Below are 7,500 nucleotides of genomic sequence, written 5' to 3' on the forward strand. Positions count from 1 at the left end.
AGTCGGGCAGGAGGGGGTACGGCGGTGGGGGTCCCTGCCCAGGGCTCTGGTTCTCCGAGTCGGGCAGAGGGGTGTACGGCGGTGGGGGTCCCTGCCCAGGGCTCTGGTTCTCCGAGTCGGGCAGGAGGGTGTACGGCGGTGGGGGTCCCTGCCCAGGGCTCTGGTTCTCCGAGTCGGGCAGGAGGGGGTACGGCGGTGGGGGTCCCTGCCCAGGGCTCTGGTTCTCCGAGTCGGGCAGGAGGGGGTACGGCGATGGGGGTCCCTGCCCAGGGCTCTGGTTCTCCGAGTCGGGCAGGAGGTGGTCCAGGCGGGTGCCCCCTGGTCCCCCCGACGTGTTAGGGGGCAAGCGGTGGGTCTCCCCCAAGCCCAAAGCCCCGGTTCCCAGAGTCGGGTAAACTGCGGGAGTAACTTTGACTCTCTTAAGGTAGGCAGGAACCGGTGTGAGTGGTGTGGAAAGCCGAGTTGGGGCTCCATGTTCTGGGCACAGGTGGATCTCCTAGTGGTCCACCCCAGGCCCAGAGTGTGGAGCCCCAACTCGGCTTATTTTTTTTTTAAAATTATTATTATTATTATTATTTTTTTTTTTATCTTATTTTATTTTATTTTTTCAATTTTTCGGGATGCACCGGGTAGAAGTTCAAACTTCAACCGCCGTGGGGGTCCCCTGGCCAGAGCTCTGGTTCTCCGAGTCGGGCAGGAGGTGGTCCAGGCGGGTGCCCCCTGGTCCCCCCGACGTGTTAGGGGGCGAGCGGTGGGTCTCCCCCAAGCCCAAAGCCCCGGTTCCCAGAGTCGGGTAAACTGCGGGAGTAACTTTGACTCTCTTAAGGTAGGCAGGAACCGGTGTGAGTGGTGTGGAAAGCCGAGTTGGGGCTCCACGCTCTGGGCACAGGGGGATCTCCTAGTGGTCCACCCCAGGCCCAGAGTGTGGAGCCCCAACTCGGCTTATTTTTTTTAAAATTATTATTATTATTATTATTATTATCTTATTTTATTTTATTTTTTCAATTTTTCGGGATGCACCGGGTAGAAGTTCAAACTTCAACCGCCGTGGGGGTCCCTGGCCAGCGTTCTGGTTCTCCGAAGTGGGGCTGAGGGGGTCCAGGCGGGTGCCCCCTGGTCCCCCCCGACGTGTTAGGGGGCGAGCGGTGGGTCTCCCCCAAGCCCAAAGCCCCGGTTCCCAGAGTCGGGTAAACTGCGCGACTAACAATGACTCTCTTAAGGTAGTCAGAAACCGGTGTGAGTGGTGTGGAAAGCCGATTCGGGGCTCCACGCTCTGGGCACAGGGGGATCTCCTAGTGGTGCCCCCCAGGCCCAGAGTGTGGAGCCCCAACTCGGCTTATTTTTATTTTTATTATTATTTTTTTTTTTATTTAATTATTATTTTGGGATTATTAGACTGGGTAGAAGTTGCAACTTCAAACGGGCATATCTCCGGAACCAAGCCGAGTTGGGGCCCCATACACCCGGCGTGGGGGGCCCTCCTAGAGGCCCCCAATACCCCCGAGTGTGGAGCCCCAACTCGGCTTACTTTTCGAGTTACAGCCGGTCAAAGTTGAAACTTTAAAGGGCCATATCTCCGGAACCAAGCCGAGTTGGGGCCCCATACACCCGGCGTGGGGGGCCCTCCTAGAGGCCCCCAATACCCCCGAGTGTGGAGCCCCAACTCGGCTTACTTTTCGAGTTACAGCCGGTCAAAGTTGAAACTTTAAAGGGCCATATCTCCGGAACCAAGCCGAGTTGGGGCCCCATACACCCGGCGTGGGGGGCCCTCCTAGAGGCCCCCAATACCCCCGAGTGTGGAGCCCCAACTCGGCTTACTTTTCGAGTTACAGCCGGTCAAAGTTGAAACTTTAAAGGGCCATATCTCCGGAACCAAGCCGAGTTGGGGCCCCATACACCCGGCGTGGGGGGCCCTCCTAGAGGCCCCCAATACCCCCGAGTGTGGAGCCCCAACTCGGCTCACTTTTCGAGTTACAGCCGGTCAAAGTTGAAACTTTAAAGGGCCATATCTCCGGAACCAAGCCGAGTTGGGGCCCCATACACCCGGCGTGGGGGGCCCTCCTAGAGGCCCCCAATACCCCCGAGTGTGGAGCCCCAACTCGGCTCACTTTTCGAGTTACAGCCGGTCAAAGTTGAAACTTTAAAGGGCCATATCTCCGGAACCAAGCCGAGTTGGGGCCCCATACACCCGGCGTGTGGGGCCCTCCCAGAGGCCCCCAATAGCCCCGAGTGTGGAGCCCCAACTCGGCTTACTTTTCGAGTTACACCCGGTCAAAGCTGGACAGGAAGTGGCCGTATCTCGGGACCGGAAGGTCCCCGTGGCTCGGGACGGCGGGAGGAGCAAGGTCCCCGAGAGCGGGCCCCGCACCCGCCGCCGCGAGCCGCTGGGACCTCCCGGTCCCGAGATGGGCCCCGTTACGCGCGGGCGACTTTCGGAGAAAACGGCCCGTATCTCGGAGAGGGGAGGTCCCAGCGGCTCGCCCTTTCGGGTGTCGGGGGCTCCCCACGGGCCCTCTCGGAACCCGCCTCCCCCGGGCCCCTGGGACCTTTCCTTCCCGGGCGCCCCCCCGACACGTCGGGCCCCTTTTCTCCGGGACCCGGGGGCCCCGGAGCTCGGGGGCGGGCTCTTTGCGAGGGGCCCGCCGGGACGCCACACTTGACCCGAGTCCGGTGTCTCTGGGCCCCCGGGTCCCCGAGCTACGTGCGTTCGAATTCGGGGCCCTTTTCCGGGCCCGAAAATCCCTCAAAGTCCGAAAACGTGCAGCGGGCGGGGACTTCCGGGGCCCCGGAGGCTCTGACGGCACACCCAGGGAGGTGCACCGTCCTCGGGCACGGCCAGGTGGCCCCCCCCCCGGGGTCCTGGAAGTCCCCCCGCCCCCCGGAGACACCCACACCCACCCACCGGACGGGAAGATTCCGTTTTTCGCCGATATCTCGAAGACGGCCGGGCGAAAAAATTTCAAACTCGGGTCTTCCGTAGGCCTCGAGGGGCCCTATCCAAAGAGGCCACCCGCGTCCCCGGGGGCCTCGGGGTCAGGGAGTTAGGCCCGGTCAAAGGCGCGGCGTTTTTTGGCTTATATCTCGCGAACCCCTGGGCCAATCTTCCCCAAACTCGAATCGACCGTAGTGCCGGACGGGGCCTTTCGAAAGAGCCCACCCACGAGGTCCAACTCGCCCGGGTCCCCGAGTTATAGCCGTTCAAAGTCGGGGGTCCCGGCGAACGGCGATCCGGTAGGGGGCGTCCCCGGGGCCCGCCGCCGCCCTGGTTCGAGCGAGGGCCCCCGTGGGACCTCGCCACCCAAATTTGAGCTCTCTGGGCCTTCGCGTCGCGGAGATACGGGCGATTTTCTCCCGGGATCGTGACGTCATCGGCGGGCGCCATTTCAGAGCGCGGCCGAGGGTTTTCGGCCGATATCTCCGCGAATACTCGACCAAAAACGACGAAACGCATATGGACGCGTTCAGCTCGGCGAGACGGTTCGAATGAGCCCGGCCTCGGCCGGGCACGTCGAGTTTTCGGCGAGATATTTGCGTTTTTCCGCTTCCGGGGCGCTTTGGGGGCCCGTATCTCGGGCCCCCGGGGGCCCACGGGGCTGGGGGCGGTCTCATTCGAAAGGTCTCGTCCCGTTCTCCAGCCCATAAAAATTTGGCGTCGATCGGAGCCGCCTTCGGCGAGCTACGGTCGTTTGAAGCCCCGTGCAGTGGGGTTACCGTCCTTCAAACAGCCGCCGCTCGCAGGGGGAGTCCCGGGGAGGCATGGTTGCCTGTATGACTTGGGCTTAGAGCACCCAGCCCCGCGCTCCTGGAGGAACCTCCGGTGCACAGGGTCTGCTGCAACCAGCCACGTGGGTTTTGAGGGGTAGGGGAGCGTGCGCTCTCCTCCCCGGGCGGGCGGCCGGGCCCTGGGGGCTCGCGCCTCCACGGAGGGACCTCGCTCCCGGGGCTTCGTCCCCGGGGCTCGGGGACTCCGTGGCGGCTCGGCCCCCGGGGTTCGACCCCGCTCGCTCGCTCCAAAACCCAAGTCCAAAACGTGGGGTTGCACGGGAGCTCCGGGCGCGACGGGTCTCCACGCACGGCCCCGGGGAGGGAGCTCCGACCCGGGCCGGAGGCAGATTCGCCCCCTGCCCCCCGGCTGTCCGCCCGGAGCCGAGACGGTCCTAAAACGGGCCTTGGGGGTGATGTAGAAGGGTAACGCTCACCCAACCAGGACTCACACAAACCGATCTGCATCCCAGGCAGGGTGCGGGTCTCCTGGGCACGAATAAAGCCCGATGCCCCGTGGGTGATGTTGGCCCTGGCCACTCAAGGCACTCACCCAAGCCAGAGAGGGTGCACTCTGGCTGGGGAAGCAGATTCAATCTCTGCTGTGGTGGAGCTCTGGAAAAACGCGAAACCTCCAGGAAAAGACGGCCCGATTTCTCTGAAAAGTGCATCCCAGGCAGGGTGCGGGTCTCCTGGGCACGAATAAAGCCCGATGCCCCGTGGGTGATTTTGGCCCTGGCCACTCAAGGCACTCACCCAAGCCAGAGAGGGTGCACTCTGGCTGGGGAAGCAGATTCAATCTCTGCTGTGGTGGAGCTCTGGAAAAACGCGAAACCTCCAGGAAAAGACGGCCCGATTTCTCTGAAAAGTGCATCCCAGGCAGGGTGCGGGTCTCATGGGCACGAATAAAGCCCGATGCCCGTGGGTGATGTTGGCCCTGGCCACTCAAGGCACTCACCCAAGCCAGAGAGGGTGCACTCTGGCTGGGGAAGCAGATTCAATCTCTGCTGTGGTGGAGCTCTGGAAAAACGCGAAACCTCCAGGAAAAGACGGCCCGATTTCTCTGAAAAGTGCATCCCAGGCAGGGTGCGGGTCTCCTGGGCACGAATAAAGCCCGATGCCCCGTGGGTGATGTTGGCCCTGGCCACTCAAGGCACTCACCCAAGCCAGAGAGGGTGCACTCTGGCTGGGGAAGCAGATTCAATCTCTGCTGTGGTGGAGCTCTGGAAAAACGCGAAACCTCCAGGAAAAGACGGCCCGGTTTCTCTGAAAAGTGCATCCCAGGCAGGGTGCGGGTCTCATGGGCACGAATAAAGCCCGATGCCCGTGGGTGATGTTGGCCCTGGCCACTCAAGGCACCACTCACCCAAGCCAGAGAGGGTGCACTCTGGCTGGGGAAGCAGATTCAATCTCTGCTGTGGTGGAGCTCTGAAAAACACGAAAACCTCCAGGGAAAAGACGGCCCGGTTTCTCTGAAAAGTGCATCCCAGGCAGGGTGCGGGTCTCCTGGGCAAGAACGAAGCCCAATGCCCACCTTGAAACGGAGCCTGGGCTCGACTCTGAAGCCCAGATCTCGAAAAACGACAAAGTACAAAAAGGTGCGGTGGCTCCAAACCTCCATGCCCTCAGACCTCCCTGGCCAGCCCAGGGAGGGTGGCCCGTCCTGGGCCAGACTCAGATTTCCCCCGCCACCCCTGGAGCTCCGCCTGGAGCGAAGACGGTCCTAAAACGGACCATGGGGCTCTTGTAGAGGATGAGGGAGGGAGAGAGGGGCCTTCAGAGAGCCCCTTGGCCGGCTTGACTCTGGAGTCGAATTTGGAAAAATAGACAAAGTCCATAAACGTGCTGTTGGTTCGGACCTCCAGGGCACTCAAGGCACTCACCCAAGCCAGAGAGGGTGCACTCTGGCTGGGGAAGAGGATTCAATCTCTGCTGTGGTGGAGCTCTGAAAAACACGAGAACCTCCAGGAAAAGGCGGCCCGGTTTCTCTGAAAAGTGCATCCCAGGCAGGGTGCGGGTCTCCTGGGCAAGAACGAAGCCCAATGCCCACCTTGAAACGGAGCCTGGGCTCGACTCTGAAGCCCAGATCTCGAAAAACGACAAAGTACAAAAAATGTGCGGTGGCTCCAAACCTCCATGCCCTCAGACCTCCCTGGCCAGCCCAGGGAGGGTGGCCCGTCCTGGGCCAGATTCAGATTCGCCCGCCACCCCTGGAGCTCCGCCTGGAGCGAAGACGGTCCTAAAACGGGCCTTCGGGGATGTATGAGAGAGGGGAAGCGTGGTGGTGGCAAACACAGAGGACCCCCTACCAGCGATCAGACCGTCGTGAGTCCCACTCAGAGTCACTCTGGGTGGGCATGTAAAAATCCAGATTACGCCGCGCTGGAGCTCTGGAAGTTACGAGACCTCCAGGAAAAGACAGGCTGGTTTTCTGAAAAGTGCACCCCAGGCAGGGTGCATCTTTTCCTGGGCACGAGCCCAGCGCACATGGTGTGGTGGTCCGGCTCTGGTGCCAAAGTTTGGGGGAAAAAATAGACAGAGTCCAATAACGTGGTGTGGTTCCAAAGCTCCATGCCCTCAGACCTCCCTGGCCAGCCCAGGGAGGGTGGCCCGTCCTGGGCCAGATTCAGATTCGCCCGCCACCCCTGGAGCTCCGCCTGGAGCGAAGACGGTCCTAAAACGGGCCTTCGGGGATGTATGAGAGAGGGGGAAGCGTGGTGGTGGCAAACACAGAGGACCCCTACCAGCGATCAGACCGTCGTGAGTCCCACTCAGACTCACTCTGGGTGGGCATATAAAATCCAGACTACGCCCCGTCGGAGCTCTGGAAGTACGAGACCTCCAGGAAAAGACAGGCTGGTTTTCTGAAAAGTGCACCCCAGGCAGGGTGCATCTTTCCTGGGCACGAGCCCGGCGCACGTGGCGGGGTCCGGCTCTGGTGCCAAAAAAATTGAGAAAAATCGACTAAGTCCAATGGCGTGACGTGGGTTCAAAGCCCCATGGTCTCAGACCTCCCTGGCCAGCCCAGGGAGGGTGGCCCGTCCTGGGCCAGAGTCAGATTCGCCCGACACCCCCTGGAGCTCGACCTGGAGGGAAGACGGTCCTAAAACGGGCCTTCGGGGCTGTATGGAAGAGGGCAAGTGTGGTGGTGCAAAACACAGAGCACCCCCTACCATTGATCAGACCGTCGTGAGTCCCACTCAGACTCGCTCTGGGTGGGCATATAAAATCCAGACTACGCCCCCCCGTCGGAGCTCTGGAAGTACGAGACCTCCAGGAAAAGACAGGCCGGTTTTATGTAAAGTGCACCCCAGGCAGGGTGCGTCTTTCCTGGGCACGAGCCCGGCGCGCGTGGCGGGGTCCGGCTCTGGTGCCAAAAAATTTGAGTAAAATCGACTAAGTCCAATGACGTGGTGTGGTTCTAAAGCTCCATGGTCTCAGACCTCCCTGGCCAGCCCAGGGAGGGTGGCCCCGTCCTGGGCCAGAGTCAGATTCGCCCGACACCCCCTGGAGCTCGACCTGGAGGGAAGACGGTCCTAAAACGGGCCTTCGGGGCTGTATGGAAGAGGGCAAGTGTGGTGGTGCAAAACACAGAGCACCCCCTACCATTGATCAGACCGTCGTGAGTCCCACTCAGACTCGCTCTGGGTGGGCATATAAAATCCAGACTGCGCCCCCGTCGGAGCTCTGGAAGTACGAGACCTCCAGGAAAAGACGGGCTGGTTTTATGGAAAAAGT

The sequence above is a fragment of the Pimephales promelas genome, chromosome 2, assembly GCF_988280905.1.
Source record: "Pimephales promelas chromosome 2, fPimPro1.hap1.1, whole genome shotgun sequence".
Taxonomy (NCBI): domain Eukaryota; kingdom Metazoa; phylum Chordata; class Actinopteri; order Cypriniformes; family Leuciscidae; genus Pimephales; species Pimephales promelas.